We start from the raw sequence: 25,667 nt of genomic DNA, 5'->3' as shown, positions 1-25,667 counted from the left end.
TTCAAGCAATAAGTATCCATTCAAACACATTTCCATAATTAAAAACAATAATATACAAATTGTCATAATTTATTTTAATTGAAAAATTCAAAAGAAATAACTGTTGTGCATAAACCTCTGATATCTGTCTTCTGGTCTTGACTTAGTGTTTCCTTCCCTTTGCTTGAGTATTTGCTAACTGAGAAACACAATTTGAAGTATTTCAGCACTTAATTAAACTGTCTCTAACGATAATGCTTGATAATTAATTTACTGAATTCTATTATTTTCTTAGTCAACCTAATATGTCGACCCTCGATGCATTCTAAGTAAATTAGGTTTTAATGTTACTAATATGTCACATTCGATAGTCTTTTAGGGTTGGTACATACTACCAAGTTCATTTCCATGTATCTTGCATTTTCTTGCAATTTGCTAGATTCCGGGATACTAGTTTGACCTAGCTGGACGACCTAGTTCCCTCGGTTTTTGGGTTTCGGTCAAAACTACAAACTTGTAGATCTATGTCTTATGGAACGCGGGACAAAATTTTAGGTCATTCTGAGTTAGGTAGACCAAGTTATGGTCATTTTACTATTGCTGATCAAAATGCATAAAATTGATCACTTTAGGTCACTTTAGGTCATTTTAGGTTCGGCCAGTTTTTGGACCCGAATTTGTGAAAGCTGTTTGACTTACTTATGGTCATTTCTGGGCTTTGATGTCTTCATAAGACTTGTAGATATGGGTCTTAAATATTCATGGTTAAAATTTCAGGTCAATTAGACCTGTTTTGAGTGAGTTATGGCCTAAACACCAACTGCTGCCCAAATGGTCAATTTTCAGGCCTCAATTGCACTTAATCCGGATTTGGTCATTTTTCAAGCTCCCTTGCAAGCAGAATTTTGGCAAGCTTCCTTCATGAAAGTTGGCACATTTTGTGCCTAGTTTCACCTCCAATTGGTCTCATACCAATTGGAGCCACACACTTAAAGTTATAGGCCTAAAACACAAACTGCCTTATTGCATTTTTTTGCATACACATCAAGGATCACTTTTAACACTTACCAAACTCAACATTCAAACCAATTCTGGTTGTACCACAACCTAAACATAATTTACAACATATTATAGGTCATTTGGGCAGCTTACAATTACATTCAATGTGCACCAACAAGTGCAGAATTTGTCCAACTCAATTTACAACAATTCAATCACTAATTCATGCTCATTTACATGTCCAACTTCACACCATCATACATGCACTCAAACTGCCATAACCCCTATCACAAATTAACATCATTATTCCATAAACCAAGCATGAATTCCAGCATTCTTCAAGAGCTAAAAAACTGCCACAATGGTGCATTTACATTCCATTAATTTCCAAGCTTTAAATTTCATTTCACATTTACATATACTAAGTATACATCACCCAAACAATTTCCTACACAATATACATTTAATCAATCATTTAATTCACCATTTACAAGAAAAAATAAACTGCCTTCAAGGTTTTTCCATGGCTCCCAAAAGTACACATTCCCATTAAACATCAAACCTCAAAAATTTCTCCATAAATCAAGTACCCATAACTTCCTTACAAACTTTAATAAAACAATAATAAAAAACTCAAACTTACCACTTTGGAAATTCTTCAAAACTCCACAAAAACTTTCATTTCTTGCTGCTTATCTACTGTCCATGGTGTGAGGATCATTTTTCATGAAGACACTTGCGAGAAATCAAGGCTTGATCATGGAGAACTTGAGCTTCATGCATGGTGCGGCCATGGGAGAGGTTTGAGAGCTTTCATTCTTCCAAATGAATATTTCAAGTGGAGAAGATGAATTGCAGAATGTTAGTGGACATTTCTGTCCACTTAGGGTATTATATGGTATATAATAATTTACTTAGTGCTCCACTAACATAGGTTAATAATAAATAATGTTAAACTTTCTATATTCCCACATTAAGTCCCTAATTTTTGCTAATTGAATTAGGTACCACTAATTTAATTTTTTATGAAATTTTACAAATATAATATCATGTATTTTTAATGGACATTTAGGTCAAAAGACAACTCGGGGTGTCAAATGACCACAATGCCCCTGTTCGGGTTGCATTCTCGATTTTTCGATAATACCGGGTTTTGTCGTTTTTCGATTTCTCACTTTTCTTTGTACTAATTATTTAATTTTTCTTTGATATTTCTAATGATATTTATACTTCAAAAAATATTTATTTGAGTCCTAAAAATATTTTCCAGGGTTCCCCGCGGTCCAGGGCTAGTCAACGGTCCACGCCGTGACTTCCCGATGCGGTCACCCATCGCTAGGGTTCTCAGCTCGCTTAACTTGGTTACATTTCTTTGCTATTATTTTTCTTTGTTTTTCTTGTATTTTCTTTTCTTGTATTTCATTATTTTATGTCTCCTCACTCATATCGAAGTATAGTTCTAGGCATCCTAGCTGTCTGGACAACACTGACCACTGGAACAGTATAACGCACTACCGAACTTAGGGGTGTTACAATTCTCCCCCCCTTAAAATAAATTTCATCCACGAAATTTTACCCAATAGCCATCTTACAATAGTCATACGTTTATTTTCTCCTTTCTATATGATCGTATAATCTTCTTTTCCTCAAATTTGTATAAGACTTTTAACAATCTAATACAACGTTTAATTTGTTTGGATAACACCAATCTCCTCTTACTATTGTGCTGTCTAATATTTCAGTTCATGTTCCTTTTTGAATGACCCTTGAGGTCATGTTAGAATCATTTATCTAGTCATTGGTCCTCTGACCATTCTAGTCCATAGTCTTCCTCGCATTCGTAATATTTCTTTGTTATATATGAATCAACTGTTCAAATCTCTACTTCCATAACTCTTTTTATCTGTCAATATTCTATAACTTACTTCCTTTTGTACTGAATTATAACCTTTCGATATTCTAACTTTTGAGTTTTAGATCCCTAAGTAGGATTTTCAAACTTATTCCTAATAATTAAATTCTGTCCTGGCATAACTATACCAAAACAGCTGTCGTTGGCAACTATTCTCATCTAGGTGTGCTATCGGGTAGTACGTAGCTCTACACAACAATATAAAGTTAGTACTGCAATCTGCAGCTTACAGTATAAACATCAAGAACATTGCATAGTTACTACAATACATCCCAATAGATCAAACTTTCCTATCCTTTATCCTTTTCGAATTCACTAATATCCGAATTTATTCTGATTACAATATCCATTAGCAATTACTAACATTAACATCCTTGCCCTCATCTAGAGCAATTCCATTACTGCATCTTACTTTTACATCCTCTTGCCTTACATTAAGTAGGCTCGCCAATTAGCTTTATAATTTATGGTGTGTCAGAAAATACTTTTCGCCGATAAACTCTTCCAAAACTAATTTCACTTATTATTACAATCCTTATCCTAAAGGACTAATCACTAATGCATCAAAATTTATTCCCCTGTAAAGGAATAACAACAGAACATATAATTCTAACACTAACATAAAAGTATTCAGACTCCTTCAACTCTGCTGGTGTCATTCTGTATGGTGTTATGGAGATTGGATCCACACCAGGCATAACATTAATTTCAAACTGCACTTCTCTTTCCAGAGGTAATCCTGGAAATTCATCAAGAAATACATCTGGAAAGTCGTATACTGTAGGGATGTCCCTCAATGCTGGACTCCCCACTTGGGTGTCTACCACATATGCCAAGTATGCTTCACACCCCTTTCTGATCATTTTTCTAGCTAGTGCAGCCGGAATGACGTTTGATGGCAATAGCTGCCTCTCCCCATGTATTACCACATCAGCATCGAGGAGACCAAAAATAATCATCTTGACCTCTGATCCAATCATGGCATGATGCCTAGCTAACCAATCCATGCCCAAGATGATATCATAATCTCTGAAGGGCATTTCAATGAAATCAGATAGAAAAGTGTGTCCTTTGATCACCAAAGGACAATCCCTATACATTCTATTAACCCTAACCTCCTGTCCTAACGGACTTGTTACTAGCACCTCACGGTCCATTTTTGTACATGGAACAGCAATGCAATCAATGATGCTAGCACACATATAAGAATGGGTAAAACCCGGATCAAATAACACAAACACATCTTGATTAAAAGTTGAGAAGGTACCAGCCACAACATCAGATGTCTCGGCCTCTTCTCTCTGTCTCAATGCATAGATTCTGACTGGAGCACTATCTTGCTCTGAATGTTTCACTGTGCCTTGGCTGCCTACTGGGCTACCTCTACCCCTGCCTCTACCTCTGCTGGGTGGTTGTGAACTTCTGGTGACAGGGCTCAATCGACCCTTCTCTGATAGTAGGAGGTGGTCCAACTCTGCGATTACTGGTGCAGTCCTTGGCAAAGTGTCCTGTGCCTCCACAGTTATAACAGGCTCCAATAGCCTTATAGCATATCCCACCATGATTTCTTCCACAAGTTTCACATTGGAGGGGAGGGTAGGAACCTCTAGTACTCTGCTGACCAGATAGAGGAGGCTTCCCCTACTAGACTTCTTGCCACCTCTGCCATATCCCCCATGATTCTTCCTCTTTCCAGTAGGACCACTGGAACTCTGTTCTACTGATTTTCCCTCTTTTTCTATCTTCTTTGATTTCTTTTTCTCAGGAGCAGCTTCAGACTCAATTCTTTCCAACTCTAGGGCTTGAGAAACAAGTTCAGAGAAGTTAGTGTGTTTAAATCCGACCACTTGTAATCTGATACTATGCTTCAAGCCAGTTTCAAACCTCTTGCATCTCTCCCTGCTAGTAGAAAGTAAACTCACTGCATAATGGCTTAGGCGGGAAAATTCCCTTTCATACTCAACCACTGATCTGCTCCCCTGTTTAAGACTTAGGAATTCTTGTAACTTTTGGTCTACATAAGCATCAGGGACATATTTTTGTCTGAATTCCCTAAGAAAGTCATTCCATGTTAGCACTGCAGGTTCTACTGCATCGTGGGGAATGGTTTTCCACGATCATAAGCATCCCCACAGCAAAGATACTGAGTATTCAAATCTAAGCTCCTGCATGCGGTCACGGTTTCTTGAATACCCTATCCATCCTCTCTAACCACTGTTCAGCCTCTAGAGGATCTACTGTCCCCTTGAACTCTGTAGCCCCATATTTCATCAATTTGTCATACTACCTAGTAGGAGACTGTGGTTGTACCACTGGTGTCTGTATTGGGACTTCAGTAGGCACATTACTAGCCATTTGTTGGAACATTGCGACCATCTGTGGCGTGAGCGAGGAAAGCGTGGTGCTGCGGTGGTCTTCTTGAACCACTGACATTGTGTAGGCCTAGGGCATCCCCTTGTACCTCAGCCTCAATAGATTGATCGACTGAACGATCACCCTCTTCCATAGTCAATGCGAGGATTTTAGATCTCCCGAGTAAACAACACAAGGAGATTTCCTCCCGTTAGTGCATATTTATAATGTAATGTACTGTATGTATCAAACAATGATATTGAGCAGTTGTACCATGAAGAAAGAATATTCAAGTAACAGGTGAAAACAGAATTTAAAAACTTTGCTCTGATACCACTAAAATATGTCACACCCAACCCCTCTGTAAGGTATGACATGATCCCGTAGTATACCTAATGAATTACCAACTCCGTCTACTGATAACCCATTAAATACACTACAAGGGATTTTAAAAACTTTTCTTACTTCTTTTACAGTGGTGAGCACTATTTACAGGTGTTAAAAAACTTTTTGAACTGAAGTGATAGAACTAACACATTTGAATTGTTTGGAATTTCTGTAAAAATTTTGGCAGAGTGCCATCTGTATTTTGGATAAAACAGTTCTTCAGAAAACCTGTAAAAAGCACTTCAATATATTTCCAAATCTCAACTCCAACATATTTCTCAACACAACATATTTCTCAACTCAAATCCACAGAGATTTTTCAAAGACTGAGATACAAGAAATATAATACAATTTTTACAAACCAAAATAACTCATAATTATTTTACAACTTCAATGTACAATTTGAATTTACAACTACTCAAAACCAAGAACAATATATACATACAGTGAACATACATTACAGTACAAAATGCAAAATGTTGTATACTCAATATACCCGATGATTTCTCGCTGAATGTACTAGCAGCCTAGTCTGCTGCCCTGTCAATCTGTCTACCTGCGACAACAATGAAAAGCTATCGCTGAGACAATGTCTCAGTGGTGCACAACATTTACCAAATACAACTTTAAATCACAATTCATAAATCATATAAATGATAGATACATAAAACCATTGTTAAATTCAAGATAATGAATGTCATAAGGAATTTAACACAATATCACATTAAATCTCGGTAATCAAAACATAGTTAAATTCAAAAGACAGTGAATGTCAATAAGAATTTAAACTCTAATTCACAATATCACAATAAATCTCAATAGTCAAAACATGGTTAAATTCAAAAGACAGTGAATGTCAATAAGAATTTAAACTCCATTTCACAAATTATCAAATAGCATAATAACACAATTTAGTTGAATCATTTAAGAATACAGTGTTGCCAATTCATTCACAACTTAAGCCATGACAAAAAATTTTCGATCAATGCCGCGTTGTACACCACGACAAAGCAATCACAACCCCACTAATAAAAATCAATGAGGAAGGGAGCTAGCTATATAATGAGTACTCATCCGATCACCTCAACTGGTAAGCCAGAGAGGGAGAAAAATAAACGATCACGACTCCATAAATGGAGAAGGAAAATAAACGATCACAACCCCATAAATAGAGAAGGAATGATACGATACTGTCATGCTAAGTGTGAACACAAAATCAATTCCAAACATTTTATTCAAATGATTCGTGAGAATCCAAAAAATTTCCAAAGTCATAATTTCATTCACAAAATGGCAATACAATTCATAAGTAACTTCAATTTTCATAAATCACACTAAATAATTTTTTCCACAGTTTCAAACCATTTACAATGCTTTTCAAACAATAAGTATCCATTCAAATACATTTCCATAATTAAAAACAATAATATACAAATAATCATAATTTATTTCAATTGAAAAATTCAAAAGAAATAACTGTTGTGCACAAACCTCTGATATCTGTCTCCTGGTCTTGACTTAGTGTTTCCTTCCCTTTCCCTGAGTATTTGCTAACTGAGAAACACAATTTGAAGTGTTTCAGCACTTAATTAAACTGTCTCTAACGATAATGCTTGATAATTAATTTACTGAATTCTATTATTTGCTTAGTAAACCTAATATGTCGACCCTCAATGCATTCTAGGTAAATTAGGTTTTAATGTTACTAATATGTCACATTCGATAGTCTTTTAGGGTTGGTACATACTACCAAGTTCATTTCCATGTATCTTGCATTTTCTTGCAATTTGCTGGATTCTAGGATACTAGTTTGACCTAGCCGGACGACCAAGTTCCCTCAGTTTTCAGGCTTCGTTCAAAACTACAAACTTGTAGATCTATGTCTTATGGAATGCGGGACAAAATTTTAGGTCATTCTGAGTTAGGTAGACCAAGTTATGGTTATTTTACTATTGCTGATCAAAATGCATAAAATTGATCACTTTAGGTCACTTTAGGTCATTTTAGGTTCGGCCAGTTTTTGGACCCGAACTTGTGCAAGCTGTTTGACTTGCTTATGGTCATTTTTGGGCTTTGATGTCTTCATAAGACTTGTAGATATGGGTCTTAAAGATTCATGGTTAAAATTTCAGGTCAATTAGACCTGTTTTGAGTGAGTTATGGCCTAAACACTAACTGCTGCCCAAATGGTCAATTTTCAGGCCTCAATTGCACTTAATCTGGATTTGGTCATTTTTCAAGCTACCTTGCAAGCAGAATTTTGGCAAGCTTCCTTCATGAAAGTTGGCACATTTTGTGCCTAGTTTCACTTCCAATTGGTCTCATACCAATTGGAGCCACACACTTAAAGTTATAGGCCTAAAACACAAACTGCCTTATTGCATTTTTTTGCATACATATCAAGGATCACTTTTAACACTTACCAAAATCAACAATCAAACCAATTCTGGTTGTACCACAACCTAAACATAATTTACCACATATTATAGGTCATTTTGGCAGCTTACAATTACATTCAATGTGCACCAACAAGTGCAGAATTTGTCCAACTCAATTTACAACAATTTAATCACCAATTCATGCTCATTTACATGTCCAACTTCACACCATCATACATGCACTCAAACTGCCATAACCCCTATCACAAATTAACATCATTATTCCATAAACCAAGCATGAATTCCAGCATTCTTCAAGAGCTAACAAACTGCCACAATGGTGCATTTACATTCCATTAATTTCCAAGCTTTAAATTTCATTTCACATTTACATATACTAAGTATACATCACCCAAACAATTTCCTACACAATATACATTTAATCAATCATTTAATTCACCATTTACAAGCAAAAATAAACTGCCTTCAAGGTGTTTCCATGGCTGCCAAAAGTACATATTCCCATTAAACATCAAACCTCAAAAATTTCTCCATAAATCAAGTACCCATAACATCCTTACAAACTTTAATAAAACAATAATCAAAAACTCAAACTTACCACTTTGGAAATTCTTCAAAACTCCACAAAAACCTTCATTTCTTGTTGCCTATCTACTGTCCATGGTGTGAGGATCATTTTTAATGAAGACACTTGCAAGAAATCAAGGCTTGATCATGGAGATCTTGAGCTCCATGCATGGTGCGGCCATGGGAGAGGTTTGAGAGCTTTCATTCTTCCAAATGAATATTTCAAGTGGAGAAGATGAATTGCAGAATGTTAGTGGACATTTCTGTCCACTTAGGGTATTATATGGTATATAATAATTTACTTAGTGCTCCACTAAGATAGGTTAATAATAAATAATGTTAAACTTTCCATATTCCCATATTAAGTCCCTAATTTTTGCTAATTGAATTAGGCACCACTAATTTAATTTTTCATGACATTTTATAAATATAATATCATGTATTTTTAATGAACATTTAGGTCAAAAGACAACTCGGGGTGTCAAATGACCACAATGCCCCTGTTCGGGTTGCATTCCCGATTTTTCGATAATACAGGGTTTTATCCGTTTTTCGATTTCTCACTTTTCTTTGTACTAATTATTTAATTTTTCTTTGATATTTCTAATGATATTTATACTTCAAAAAATATTTATTTGAGTCCTAAAAATATTTTCCAGGGTTCCCCGCGGTCCAGGGCTAGTCAACGGTCCACGCCGTGACTTCCCAGTGCGGTCACCCATCGCTAGGGTTCGCGGCTCGCTTAACTTGGTTACATTTCTTTGCTATTATTTTTTCTTTGTTTTTCTTGTATTTTATTTTCTTGTATTTCATTATTTTATGTCTCCTCACTCATATCGAAGTATAGTTCTAGACATCCTAGCTGTCCGGACAACACTGACCACTGGAATAGTAGAACGCACTACCGAACTTAGAGGTGTTACAAGCTATAGGAGTTCTTAAGTCTGAAACAGGGAAATAGATCAGTGGCAGAATATGAAAGGGAATTTTCTTGCCTGAGCCACTATGCAGGAAGTCTCCTTGCTACCAGCAGGGAAAGGTGTAAAAGGTTTGAAACCGGCTTGAAGCCTAGTATCAGACTACAAGTGGTCGAATTCAAACATACTAACTTCTCTGAGCTTATTTCTTAAGTACTGAAATTAGAAAGAATTGAGTCAGAAGTGGCCCCAGAGAAAAAGAAATCAGAGAAGACGGAAAAAGAGAAAGAGGGGACGTCAGTAGGTCAGAGATCCAATGGTCCTACTGGGAAGAGGAAGAACTTTGGGGGACATAACAGAGGTGGTAAAAAGTCTGATAGGGAAAGATATTTGGGACAGAAACCTCCTCCATCTGGTCAGCAGAGTACCATAAGTTCCTACCCTCTATGCTAATGTGAAACTTGTGGAAGAAGTCATAGTGGGGTATGCTATAAGGCCATAGGAGCCTGTTATAACTGTGGAGGCATAGGACATTTTGCCAAGGACTGCACCAGTGCCCGTAGAGTTAGGCCACCTCCTACTACTACTGAAGGGTCAGTTCAGAATCCTGTCACCAGAGGTTCACAACCACTTAGCAGAGGTAGAGGTAGGGGTAGAGGTAGTCCAGCAGGCAGCCAAGGCATAGTGAATCAATCAGAGCAAGGTAGTGCGCCAGTCAGAGTCTATGCAATGAGACAGACAGAAGAGGCAGAGACATTTGATATTGTGGCTGGTACCTTCTCAACTTTTAATCAAGATGTGTTTGTATTATTTGATCTGGGTTCTATCCATTCTTATGTGAGTACTAGCATCATTGATTGCATTGCTGTTCCGTGTGTGAAAATGTCTGCTAGGACAAGAGGTCAGGGTTAATAGAATGTATAAGGATTGTCCTTTGGTGATCCAAGGACATACTTTTCTGTCTGATCTCATTGAAATGCCCTTCAGAGTTTATGATATCATCTTGGGCATGGATTGGTTAGCCAGGCATCACACCATGATTGACTGTAGACTGAAGATAGTCACTTTTGGTCTCCCTCAGTACAGTGATGTGGTAATACATGGGGAGAGGCAGCTATTGCCATCAAACATCGTTTCGGCTGCACTAGCCAGAAAAATGATTAGAAAGGGGTGCGAAGCATACTTGGCACATATGGTAGACACCCAAGTGGGGAGTCCAGCATTGAGGGACATCCCTATAGTATATGACTTTCTAGATGTGTTTCCTGATTAATTGCCAGGATTACCTCCAGAAAGAGAGGTGCAGTTTGAAATTAATGTTATGCCTGGTGTGGATCCAATCTCCATAACACCATACAGAATGGCACCAGCAAAGTTAAAGGAGTTGAAGGTACAGTTGCAAGAACTACTTAAAGGGGCTTCATCCGCCCTCGTGTGTCACCTTGGGGAGCGCTAGTATTGCTTGTTAAGAAGATAGATGGCACTTTCTGCTTATGCATTGACTACCGGCAGTTGAATAAGGTGACAATAAAGAATAGATATCCATTGCCTCGCATTGATGATCTGTTTGATCAGTTGAAGGGTGCAGTTGTATTTTCCAAAATTGATTTGCGATCTGGTTATTATTAGTTGAAAGTGCAAAAGCAGAGTATTCCAAAAACTGCTTTCAGAACTCGATATGGCCACTATGAGTTTCTAGTAATGCCATTCGAGTTAACTAATGCTCCAGCTGTAACACTCCGAACCTCCGAGTTATGAATAGTACCATTTTTGGTCTATGACTAGTACTATTTACAGACACCTTGAGGACCAAAAATAAATAGAAAATTAATTGAGATAGACACAATAAAAATTCAAGTGACCTAAAAATATAAGGATTCACCGGGTATATTGAAAAAGAGGGATTGTGAACCGATGAGGGGCATTTTGGTCAATTCACCTCAAGAGTTGACTTTTGACCAAAATGTTAATTAATTTAAGTGAAATTAATGAATTGAATTATGGATTAATTTTTTTAGGAAAAGAATTCAAGTATAAAGTGAAAGGAAAATAAAAGAAATAAAAATCTAGAATTTTAGGTCCATTTTGACCCAATTAAAATTTTAGGACCAATGGGCTTTGGACAACTCAATAATAAATAAATAAATAAATAAATAATTGGGATAAGTATAAAAGGAAGCCATCTTCCTCCCTCCCTCATTTAGTTGCCCCCCACACACCTCCTCTCCCTCTCTTTTCTTTATTCTCTCTTCATTCTTCCACTTATAACCTCTCTCAACCATTGATTTTCCCCACTTTTTCTCCATGGGTTTTCTATCTAATTAGTAGAAAACATCAAATTTATCTTTCATTGAAAGATTAGAAGCTAAGAGAATAAAAGAGTTAGAAGAAATTGAAGATTAGAAGTGGTCATTTGAGGTAAGTTTCTTTTCATGTTAGATTAGTTGTATAAGCCTTGAATGAAGTTAACTTATGATGAAATTTCATGAGAAATTGAAAGGAAACATGCATGGAACCTAAACTAGGGTTTTGGCCAACTTAGGGAAAATTAGGGTTTTGATATATTTTAGTTAAATTGATGATAAATATAAGTTAAATTGAGATAGTATGCATAGTTGGGAGCAGTAAGATTTCATGGGATTGCATAAATTAAATTATGGAAGATTAAGGTTCATGGGAAAGTTGGGTTTTGGTGCTAAAGAGTGAAATTGGTGTGTGTAGTGTTAAATTATGGTCATTTGAGGTTTATTTAGTTTGAATTGACATTGGGTTGATGAATGGAGATAATGAAATTGTAGGATTAGGGAAATTGCAAACTTTGGTGTTTGAAAATTTTAGGTTTTGTGCTAGGAAGTGCCATTGATGTGTCAATACTAAATTATAGTCATTTTGGGTGAATTAAATGTGAATTGAGGTTGGTTAGTGGAAGTAATTGAAGAAATGAAAATTTTAACTTAGGGCAGAATTTTGCACCCTGAATTCAGTGTGTTTGGAAGCCCATAACTTGAGCTACACAACTCCAATTGGTGTGAAATCAATTGAAAATGAAACTTAATACATAGGGCTAGAATTTTCGTGAAGATACCCTACCCCGAAAATGACCTTAAGCTATCCGAAATGAGCCTTGAACTTAGAGACAAAATTCTGGAACCTGCAGAATTTGACCATATGAATAGTAAAATTTGCATGGCCATAACTCTCTCTAGAAAACTTTGATTTAGGCGATTCTTGAACCTATGGAAACCTAAGACATAGTAGAATATTTCATATGAAGAACTTGAGGCCAAATTATGGACTTAACCCAATCAAATTGCTGAGCAAATTTGAATCACTGAATCTGCAGAATTGCAGATTTACCATATGAACAGTAAACTTTGCATGGCCATAACTCTCTCTAGAAAACTCCGATTTAGGCGATTCTTGAATCGATGGAAACCTAAGACATAGTAGAACATTTCATATGAAGAACATTAGACCAAATTATGGATTTAACTTGACCAAATTGCTGAACGAAATTGGATCGATAAATCTGCCAGAACTAAATCTGTAGCATGAACAGTGACGTGAACAGTAATCATGTTTTGAGCATAACTTGAGCTACACAGCTCCGAATTAGGCAATTCAAAAAGGAAAATAAAGTTAAGACCTAGATGAACAATTTTCATGAAGAACACCTCACCAAATTATGATTGAAACTAGGTAAAAATTGGGTTCAAAGATTGGGCACCAAGTTTTCAAAAATCAAAATTTTCTAAAATTTGCCAAGCTAACTTGGAATGCATTAGACATGCATGTAATGAGTATTTGGCAGCAATTGAGATTGGTATTGAGGTATTTTATTTGTGTATTTTTAGTAGAAAAAAAAAGTTGGAATGGACAAGGAGAAGTAGGTAACAAGGGAGGAGAATTATTGAAGGTTTGTGCACAACTAACATTTTCTTTGTTTTTAAACTTGTAAATTGCTTGGAATGTGTTAAATTGAATGAGTTTACTTTGAACAAGTTTACTTTGACTAAAATATGGTTTTTCTCTTGCATTTAAGAAATTTGGGTGTTTCCACCTTTATATAGATATTATAATGAATTTAAATGTGTTTATTAGTTTATAAATGTGATTGTTGAGTGAGAAATTTTTGGAAACTATTTTGAAACCACAGTTAGCATAACAGTCCCTTTCGGAACTCCCCAGTAGTAACGGCTACTTGGGGTTGATAATTGATATTGATTATGTCTCCCATTAATAACGGTTAGTGGGGTAAGACTATATGAGTACTCATTAGCTAGCTAGCCCCTTCCCTCATTAATAACGGTTAGTGAGGTTGAGATTGCTTTGTCATGGTGTCCAATACCGCACTGATCGTGAAATTTTGTGTCATGGCCTGAACTATGTATTGATGTTGGCAACACTAATGATTTGTGAATTGTGATTTATGAAGTGTGATTTCTCACTTGAAATGTTATTCCAATAAATGGCCTTTATGGACTTAGAACTATTGTGAAGTTTTCATGCTTAAGAAAAATGTAATTTATTATGCTTTGACAAATTGTGTTTTACCTTAAGTTTTAAAGTTATTAGTTGTGCACTACTGAGTAAATATACTCAGCGATAGCTTCTTTATGCTATTGTAGGTAAGGGAAAGGAGAAGGCTGCCGAGTGAGAGACTTGAAAGCAGTATTTTGGTATTGTTTGTGGGTATTTACATTAGGTATACCCTTGTGACTCCTTTGGATGTATTTTGTACCTATATGTATGGATGTATGGACATTGAGCAGTTTGTATTTAAAAGCATTGCATTGCTATCACATTTTGAGTTTGTAACTATTTTGTATTTTACTTTGAGACTTATGAAAATGTAACTTTTGCTGTATTTAGTTTATCATTATTTCCAATGAATGTTTACATGGAATTTTAACTATTCTCATGCAGTTTTCCGCAAAAGAATTGATAAGATAAAAAGTTATGGTTTCTATTAAAATCCTTTGTAGCATAACTAATGGGTTATCGGTAGGTGGAGTTCGGTGATTCATTAGGTATGCTACGGGAATATGTCGTGCCTTACAAGGGATAAGGTGTGACACCAGCTACTTTTATGGATTTGATGAACACTATCTTCAGACCATATCTCGACCAGTTTGTGGTCGTGTTTATTGATGATATTTTGATATATTCGAGGAATGCAGAGGAGCATGACAGACATCTGAGGATTGTACTGCAGACTTTATGGGAGAAACAGCTATACGCCAAACTGTCAAAATATGAATTTTAGTTGAAAGAAATCTCTTTCTTGGGACATGTTATGTTAGCTGAAGGGATCAAGGTAGATTCCAGTAAGGTAGAAGTTATCCTTAATTGAAAGCCACCCAGGAATATCACAGAAATTTACAGTTTTCTGGGTTTAGCTGGATATTACCACCAGTTTGTGAAAGGATTTTCTATGTTAGCTTCTCCACTGACCAAGCTGCTTCGGAAAGATGTAAAATTTCAGTGGACAGATAAATGTCAGTAGAGTTTTGATGAGTTGAAGAGGTATTTGACTGAAGCTACAGTTCTTACTTTACCTACACCGGGTAAAGAATACATAGTTTATAGTGATGCTTCTCGCAATGGGTTAGGCTGTGTACTAATGAAAGATCAGAATGTCATTACTTATGCATCACGCCAGCTGAAACCGCATGAGAGGAACTACCCAACACATGATTTGGAGCTTGCAGCTATTGTTTTTGCTCTAAAGATCTGGAGACACTATTTGTATGGGGAGAAATGCTACATTTACACAGATCACAAGAGCTTGAAGTACTTGGGCACCCAAAAGGAATTGAACTTGAGGCAGAGGAGATGGCTAGAATTGATTAAAGACTATGATTGCTTAATAGACTATCAGCCAGGGAAAGCAAATGTGGTGGCTGACGCCTTAAGTCGCAAGACTATGGCAAGTCTCAGAGTTTCTCTTTTGTCCATGGTACATGAATTGAAAACACAACATGCCAGTTTAGAGATTGATGATGAGGGACAGACAGTAGTTGCATGGCATGTACAGCCAGTGTTGATTGATTAGATCAGAATAGCTGCTCAAAATGATGAAAAATATCAAAAGCTACTGAATGAAGTCCAGCAGGGCAAGAAACCTGAATTCTCTGTGAGAGATTATGGTTTATTGCTACATCAGGGCAGAATGTTCATACCTAATGATGTGGAATTGAGACAGATCTAGATCATTATGAAGGAAGCACATGAGTCTCCTTTTGCTATGCATCCTGGTGGAACTAAAATGTACAGAGGGCTGAAAGAGCATTACTGGTGGATGGGTATGAACAAGGATGTAGCTGATTTTGTTTCCAAATGCCTAACTTGTCAGCAAGTGAAGGCAGAACATCAAGTACCAAAGAGTTTGTTACATCCTTTGCCCGATGCAGTGGAAATGGGAACGGATAACTATGGATTTTGTGATGGGACTTCCGAGGACACAGAATAGTAATGATTTAGTATGGGCTATAGTTGATAGACTAACCAAGTCTGGTCACTTTTTGCCAATCCTCATGGACTATAGTTTGGAGAGATTGGCCATATTGTACATAAATGAGATTGTAAGACTGCATGGAGTGCCAGTATCGATTGTATCTAATAGAGATCCTAGATTAACTTCTAGATTCTTGGGTAGTCTTCAGAGAGCCCTAGGAACTAGATTGAACTTCAGCATGGCATTCCACCCACAGATAGATGGCCAGTCTGAGAGGGTAATTTAGATATTGGAGGATATGCTACGGGCTTGTGTGATTGAGTTTGAAGGTAGTTGGGATATACACTTGCCTTTGATTGAGTTTGCTTATAACAACAGCTACCAATCAAGCATTGGGATGCCTCCATATGAAGCTTTGTATGGCAGGAAGTGCAGAACTCCCCTATGTTGGGATGAAGTAGGTGAAAGGAAGATGATTGGGCCAGAAATTGTTCAGCAGACAGAGAAAAAGATCAGATTGATAAGAGATCGACTCAAGACTGCATCAGACTGTCAGAAGTCCTATGTTGATTTGAAGAGAAGAGATATTGAATATGCAGTGGGTGATAAGGTATTCCTTAAAGTTTCTCCTTGGAAGAGGATTATGAGATTTGGTAGAAAGGGGAAACTAAGTCCTCGTTTCATCGGACCATATGGGGTTCTGGAAAGAGTGGGTCCTTTGGCATATTGGTTAGCATTACCGCCAGAGCTAGAAAGGATACACAGTGTCTTCCATGTGTCCATGTTAAGGAGGTACAGATCTGACCCATCTCATGTACTATCAGTTGAAGAGATTGAGGTAAATCCAGACCTCTCATATGAGGAAGAACCCATAGAAATTCTAGCATATGAGGTAAAACAGCTGAGGAATAAACAGATACACCTGGTTAAAGTGCTGTGGAACCATCATTCAGGCGAGGAAGCTACTTGTGAATGTGAAGAGGACATGAGGAGACAACACTCTCAGCTGTTGAGAAACTGATGCTAGGTAAAATTTCGAGATGAAATTTATTTTAAGGGGGGGAGAATTGTAACACCCTTATATTTGGTAGTGTGTTCTACTGTTCCGGTGACTAGTGTCTGTCCGAACAATTAGAATGCCTAGAACAGCATTTAAATGTTAGTGAGAAGACATAAAATAATGAAATATGTGACACCCCTTACCCATCTACAGTGTAGCCGAGCAAGATATGCCATGCAGTGTACCGAAACACCCTATTTTAGTTCAATCATTTTTTTATTCTTCATAATTTTTTTTTTATAGTTATGAAGTACAATTTATGAAATATAATTCATTTAAGTCATTTATTGAAATTATAATTTATTTGAGGTTTCAAAAATTTTATAGAAAATCCGGCAAAGTACCGGCTAAAAATGGAAAAAACAGTTCTTCGAAACCTGTGAAAAACACTTCCAATAATCATTTCCAATCATTCTCAAACTATCAACATGGTCTCAACATTAGCAATCATTTTAAGTTCTCAACATTAATCCACAATTTCATTGAAATTCAAAATCAAATAAAATTTCATGAAGATATTCTCAAATTATATTAATTAACAAAATTCTTCAAAATATATACATCAACATATGATTACATAAATTTACTATTTACATGAGTTCATAATTTACAAATCACAAACTACTACCTATTACAAAATGCAAAAACATAATTTCAAAAGGGACCTAAAGGTCCTACCACTGATGCACTGTAGATGAGAGGTGACTCTGACTCTAGGCAGATCTGTGACCTCACCCAGTCTGTGGTTTGCTGGGCTCTCTGTCTGTCTCTCCAGAACCTACGCACGGCAAAAAGCGACACACTAAGCAATAATGCTTAGTGGTGCCAATAATAAAATAAAAAGAACTAACAAAAAAATAAATATGCAGTGAGTGTATTGATGTCTCATGCAGATAAATTTTTGATAATTATTGGTAGTCTTATTTATTTGGTACTTGTTATATTTATTATTTTATTAAATTTATCCACTTTCATTTTTGGTTGCCCAAGTAACCTATAGTGAATGACTGGACTGGATAAATGGGTAAACTGGCACTGGGTATCAAGTACCTCGGGCCGTCACATCATCGGTCACATATGTGTCTCCCGGTGTGCAACAGAACAGCTAATAAGCTGTAATAACATTAGGCACAAGACCAAGTCTCAACACAATGTCAGAATGGCTAAAAGCCATGAAATCACAGAATAGCATAATGCCATGTGCAGTACTGTTAACTAAAACCTATGGCATGCCAACTTATCCAAACCAATCTTGCTAGGTGTACTAGGGCATTTTACTCTTTTAAACTTTACAGTTCTTGAAATTTAAGTTTAGGTGTTACTATTCATTTCATTAGTCAACTAAAATGTTGACTTTTCCATAGACAATAGGTACATTGGTTCTAATACTCTCAGCATACCACATTTTCCATTCTAAAATTGTTGGTATTGGTAGCCAATACCATTTCTAAGCTTAATGTTAATTGTTTAAAATTTTCAGATTTCAAGCGTTGTGTTTTCTGTTTTATTAGTCATTTTTACAATGGGATTTTGGCAAAGTGGTCAACATGAAAGTTGTTCCTTATTTTGTCTAGTTACATTTCGTTTTTTGAATCACTCCATTTGGAGTTTTGCAGCTCAAGTTATGGCCAAAAAACCACAACTGGCCGGATTACAAATTTTCCAAATTTTCTGGACTGACCAAATCTATAGTATTTTGAGCAGTGACTGCAGGTCACTTTTTGAATATGTTATAGTCATAATTTGGGTTAGTTTCTTCATGAAAGTTGTAGATATATATTTCAGCTTTTTGTTCAGGTCAATTAGACCTTTGTACACTGAGTTATGGCCAAATGACTAAACACTGTTCATTTAGTCATTTTGCCCAGGCAGAATGCAGGTCACCCGGATTAGGGCAATCTTTAGGTCAACTTGATTTGGTTTTATGGGTATGGTTTCTTCACCAAAGTTGTGTCATTATGTGTCTAGTTTCTTGTATAATTGGCCTTACACCAATTAAACCGACACAACCCAAGTTATAGTTGCCCAAACAGGTTGGACTCACATCCAGACCTGCAGGTCACACAAGGCAGCTCAGCCAAACTCAAATCCCAAGCTACAACTCACTTCAATTCTTCATCATACATAACCAAATGGTCACTAATTGGCCATTTAAACTTTCATTCACAAACACATGAACAAGATCCAAGTTTTTGTGTCCAAACCCTAGCTCAAATTCAAGGTTCACACAACACATGTCAATTAGGCATACTAATCCATTTCAAATTTAAGTCTACGCATCAACACCATTTCTAAGCCATTTTAAATCCATCAAAACCATCAACTACCACTCCCATGAAGATGGCCAAAATTCCATTCTCAATTTCACACACGATTTATCTGAATTTCTTAATTATTTGTTCATATTCAAACTAAATTTTAAGAAATAAACAAGATTAAGTAATTAATATGCACTAACCTCTTTGGTCTCCTTATTGGCTTGTATAAACCTTGGAATTTCTTCACTTTATGATAATCAAAACCTTGCTCTTGATGTGGGGGTTAATTTTTGTGAAGGGTGTTTAGGGTTTTGGGGCGAGATTTGGTGAGTTTTAAAGCTTGTGTAAGCTTTAATGGTGGAAGGGCTAGGAGAAGAGGAAAGGGCAAGGAGAAGAAGCTGATGACCTTTCTGATTTTTCTTTCTTTTTTTTTATCTTCTTTTATTACCTAATTTAGTGGCTTTTAATTTTGATTGGTGGAGATAGGGGTGATGACATCATGTGATGTCAAAATTGTCATTTAATCTCATTTTCTTTCCTTTTCTTGTCTACTTAATTTCAATTTAATTTTTAGCAATATTTATTTATATTTTATGTCATAATAATTATTTACTTAATTGGACAAGTCGGCCAAAAATCATCTCTGAAGAAGAAATAACCAAAATACCCTCCATTTGACTTATTGAGCCAAAATCGTCTGTACCGGTCGAAAAAATTTTCTAAGCATTTTCTTGGTATTCTAATGCCATAAAAACCTCAATGAATCTTCTCTGGAGTCCCAAAAATTATTTTATGAATTTTCTCCGGGGTTTAGGGATTCTAGCTGCCAAGACTGTAACTTCCCACGGGGTTACCCATCGCTAGGGCACCGGCTCATTTAACTTGGTTGTATTTTATTTCTAAAATTTTTCCTAAATTGTTCTTATTAATATTTGAGTTAATTATGGTTCCTCACTTTAGTTTAAATATTTTTTTGGATGTTCTAGCTGTCCAGACTAACACTGGTCACCGAAACAGTAGAATGTACGGAGTTGCTACAAGGAGAGTGTTACAACTCTTCCCCTCTAATTTAAATTTCGTGCTCGAAATTTACCTAATGCAAACAGTGGAGAGAACTATTACCTCATTGTCTCTTCATTTTCCCAAGTTGCCTCCTCGGTGTTGTGGTGCCTCCAAAGCACTTTCACCAGTGGAATCTGCTTATTCCTCAACTCTTTCACTTCTCGAGCCAAGATCCGTATGGGTTCTTCTTCATATGTCAAGTCTGGTTGTACTTCAATTTCTTTCATGGAGATGACATGTGAAGGATCTGAGCAGTATCTTCTTAGCATAGATACATGGAACACATTGTGGATCTTGTCCAGCTCTGGTGGTAAAGCTAGCCTGTAGGCCACTGGACCCATGCGTTCAATGACTTCATATGGGCCAATGAACCTAGTGCTTAACTTACCTTTTCTTCCAAACCATAGTACTTTCTTCCATGGTGAGACTTTGAGAAACACTTTGTCACCAACTGCATACTCTATCTCTTTTCTCTTCAAGTTGGCATAAGATTTCTGTCTATCTGAGGCAACCTTCAAATTTGCTTTGATTATTTTCACTTTCTCCTCAGTCTGTTTCACTAGGTCTGGTCCTACCAGCTTATCTTCACCCAATTCAGTCCAACATACGGGGGTTCTACAATTCCTCCCATACAGTGCTTCATACGAGGCCATTTGAATGCTAGCTTGGTAGCTATTATTATATGCAAATTCTGCTAGTGAGAGATATCTATCCCAAGTCTCCTCAAACTCAATGACACAACTCCTCAGCATATCCTCCAGGATTTGGATTACTCGTTCTGACTGTCCATCTGTCTGAGGATGAAAAGCCGTGCTAAAACAAAGTTGTGTGCCCAAGGCTTCTTGCAACTTTTTCCAAAATCTCGATGTAAACCTTGGGTCTCGGTCAGATATGATGGAAAGTGGGATTCCATGCAGTCTAACTATCTCACTTATATACAATTCTACTAACTTTTCCAGTGAGTAGTCAGTCCTAACTGGCAAAAAATGTGCTGACTTCGTCAATCTATCCACTATCACCCATACTGCATCATGCTTCATCTGGGTGAGAGGTAGACCACTGACAAAATCCATAGTGACCTGATCTCATTTCCATTCAGGTATGCATATAGACTGCAGCAAACCTGATGGAACTTGATGTTCTGCCTTGACTTACTGACATGTCAAGCACTTAGTCACATAGTCAGCTATGTCCTTCTTCATACCAGGCCACCAATACTGAAGCTTCAGATCATGATACATTTTTGTACTTCCTGGGTGCATAGCATAAACACTAGTGTGTGCCTCTTTTAGAATACTGGCCTTCAATTCCCCATCATCTGGTACACATACTGTAACACCCCTATGTTCGGTAGTGCGTACTACTGTTCCGGTGACCAGTGTTGTCCGGACAGCTAGAATGCCTAGAACTACACTTCGATATGAGTGAGGAGACATAAAATAATGAAATACAAGAAAATAAAATACAAGAAAAACAAAGGAAAAATAATAGTAAAGAAATGCAATCAAGTTAAACGAGCCGAGAACCCTAGCGATGGGTGACTGTACCGGGAAGTCACGGCGTGGACCGTTGACTAGCCCTGGACCGCGGGGAACCCTGAAAAATATTTTTAGGACTCCAATAAATATTTATTGAAGTATAAATATCATTAGAAATATCAAAGAAAAATTAAATAATTAGTACAAAGAAAAGTGAGAAATCGAAAAACGGACAAAACCCGGTGTTACCGAAAAATCGGGAATACAACCCGAACAGGGGCATTGTGGTTATTTGACACCCCGAGTTGTCTTTTGACCTAAATGTCCATTAAAAATAAATAATATTACACTTGGAAAATATAATGAAAAATTAATTTAGGGGTACTTAATGTAAATAGCCAAAAGTGGAGAGTAAATGGAGTAATTAACACATTTAATATATAAAATGGTTTAATTAATGTGAGTGGACCACTAAGAATTATAAAATGTATTAAGTGGGCAGATTGCTCCACTAAAACATCATCTTCAACCTTTGAAGACCATCCATGCCGAAATGAGAAGCTTGAAATCCTCCATGGCCATTTTGCTTTAAGCTTCATCAACCTCTTCATATCACCTCCAAACACCTAGGTTGCTTCATTAAAATTTGTCCCCACATCACAAGGAAGAGTTTGATAACAATTTCAAAAAGTTTTGGTGAAGATTTAAGAAGTCTCATCTATAGGTAAGCTTGAGTTTTTGAATATTGCTTTGTTAAAGTTTGTAAGCATGTTATGGGTGTTTGAATTATGAAGAAATTTTTAAGGTTTGATTTTGAATGAGAATGTGTAATTTTGGCAGCCATGGAAATACCTTGAAGGCATGTTATTTGTGCTTGTAAATGGTGAATTAAATGATTGATTAAATGTATATTGTGTAGGAAATTGTTTAGGTGATGTATACTTAGTATATGTAAATGTAAAATGAAATTTAAAGCTTGGAAAGTAATGGAATGTAAGTGTACCATTGTGGCAGTTTGCTAACCCTTGAAGAATGCTGGAATTCATGCTTGGGTTATGGAATAATGATGTTAAAATGTGTTGGTTGTTATGGCAGTTTGAATGTATGTATAGTGGTGTGAAGGTTGGACATGTGAATGAGCTTGGTTATGGAGTTAAATTGTTTTAAATTGAGTTGGGCAAATTCTGCACTTGTTGGTGCACATTGAATGTAATTGTAAGCTGCCAAAATGACCTATAATGTGTTGTGAATTATGTTTAGGTCATGGTACAACCAGAATTGGCTTGAATGTTAAGTTGGTGAGTGTTAAAAGTTGTCACTCCCTAGCCCTCTGTAAGGCATAACATGATCCCGTAGTATACCTAATGAATTACCAACTCCGTCTACTGATAACCCATCAAATACACTACAAGGGATTTTAAAAACTTTTCTTACTTCTTTTACCGTGGTGAGCACTATTTACAGGTATTAAAAACCTTTTTAATTTGTAGTGATAGAACTAACACATTTGAATTATTTGGAATTTCTGTAAAAATTTTGGCAGAGTGCCATCTGTATTTTGGATAAAACAGTTCTTCAGAAAACCTGTGAAAAACACTTCAATAAATTTCCAAATCTCAACTTCAACATTTTTCTCAACCCAACACAGTTCTCAAGTCAAATTCACAGTAATTTTTCAAGGACTGAGATAGAGAAAATATAATACAATTTTTACAAGCCAAAATAACTCATAATTATTTACAAATTCAATGTACAATTTTTATTTACAACTGCTCAAAACCAAAAACAATATGTACATACAGTGAACATACATTACATTACAAAATATAAAATACTGGTATACTCATTATACCCGGTAGTCTCTCGCTGGAGGTACTAGCAGCCTAGTCTGCTTCATACTGCATCTGTCTACCTGCGATAGCAATGAAAAGCTATCGCTGAGACAATGTCTCAGTGGTGCACAACATTAATCAAATACAATTTAAATCACAATTCATAAGTCATGTAAATAGTGGATACTTAAAACCATAGTTAATTTCAAGACAATAATTGTCAACAAGAATTTAAACTCCATTTCTCAATATCACAATAAATTTCAATAAGTCAGATCGTGGTTGAATTCAAAAGACAGTATATGTCAATAAGAGTTTAAATTCATTTCACAATCTCACAATACATATCAATAAATCACACACAGCTTTAATCATGTTCCCAAGTCAATTCATCCCAAAAGCCGATGGCTAATAAGGTATTCAATTCATCCCAAAAGTCAATGACTAATGAGGAATAACATAGCTAGCTAGCAAAAATATGAGTACTCATTCTATTCGTCCTCAACAGGCACACACCTCAACACTTCAGCCAGAGAGGGAATTCAATTCATCCCACTAGACAAGCTAGCGAGGAATACAATCAGTGTACATGATAGCTGTGGTTTCAAACCAATTACAGTGCTTTTCAATCAATAAGTATCCATGAATATCATTCAAACAATTTCTCACAATTTCAAATCATTTACAATGCTTTTCAAGAATTAAATATCCATTCAAACACATTTCCACAATTTAAAATAATAATGTACAAATAGTCATAATTCATTTCAATTGAAAATAATTCAAAGGAATTAGCTGTTGTGCACAAACCTCTGATAACTGTCTCCGGGTCTGGACTCAGTATTTCCTTCCCTTTTCCTGAGTCTTTGGTAACTGAGAACACAATTTGAAGTGTTTCAGTACTAAATTAAACTGTCTCTAACGATAATGTTCGATAAGTAATTCACTGAAGGTTATTATTTGCTCAATTACCTAATATACCGACCCTCGATGCATTTTAGGTAAATTAGGTTTTGGTGTCCTTAATATGTCACATTCGATAGGGTTTTAGGGTTGGTACGTTTTACCAAACTCATTTCCTTGTTTAGTGCATTTTCTTGCAATTTGCTGGGTTCCGAGATACTAGTTTGACCTAGCCGGACGACCTAGTTTTCTCGGTTTTCGGGTTTTGGTCAAAACTAAAAACTTGTAGATCTATGTCTTATGGAACGCGGGGCAAAATTTTAGGTCAATCCGAGTTAAGTAGACCAAGTTATGGTCATTACACTATTGCTGGTCAAATGGCATCAAATTAGGTCAATTTTAGGTCAATTTGGTCAACTTTGGTTCGGCCAGTTTTTGGGCCCGAATTTGTGCAAGCTTTTTGACTTGCTTCTGGTCATTTCTGGGCTTTGGTGTCTTCATAAGACTTGTAGGTATGGGTCTTAACTATTCATGGTTAAAATTTCAGGTCAATTGGACCTGTTTTGAGTGAGTTATGCCCTAAACACTAACTGCTGCCCAATTGGTCAAATTTCAGGCTTCAAATGTACTCAATCCGAATTGGTCATTTTTCATATCACCTTGCAAGCAGAATTTTGGTATGCTTTCTCAATGAAAGTTGGCACATTTTGTGCCTAGTTCCACCTCCAATTGGTCTCATACCAATTGAGGTTACACATTTAAAGTTATTGACTAAATTGCATACTGCCTTTAATTACTTTGCTTATACATGTATCCATTACACATTTAATTGCTATATGTCCACTCCCCTTACAATTTCTGTTTTGGTACATTACCAAAAACCATATTCCACTTCACTTAAATGTCACTTTGGGCAGATTGCAATTATCCTCAATACACCAATTAAACTCACATTTACAAGTTCTAAGTACAATCACATATACCCTAAACATTACAAATTTTTACATACACTTACACAATCAATCTATACACATATCCATCAATTCTCAAGGTCAATATTCTGCCAATACCTTCATGAACATATACATTTATCCAAGAATCTCAA

The sequence above is a fragment of the Hevea brasiliensis genome, chromosome 14 (assembly GCF_030052815.1).
Source record: "Hevea brasiliensis isolate MT/VB/25A 57/8 chromosome 14, ASM3005281v1, whole genome shotgun sequence".
NCBI lineage: Eukaryota > Viridiplantae > Streptophyta > Magnoliopsida > Malpighiales > Euphorbiaceae > Hevea > Hevea brasiliensis.
This window is presented reverse-complemented; position numbering follows the sequence as displayed.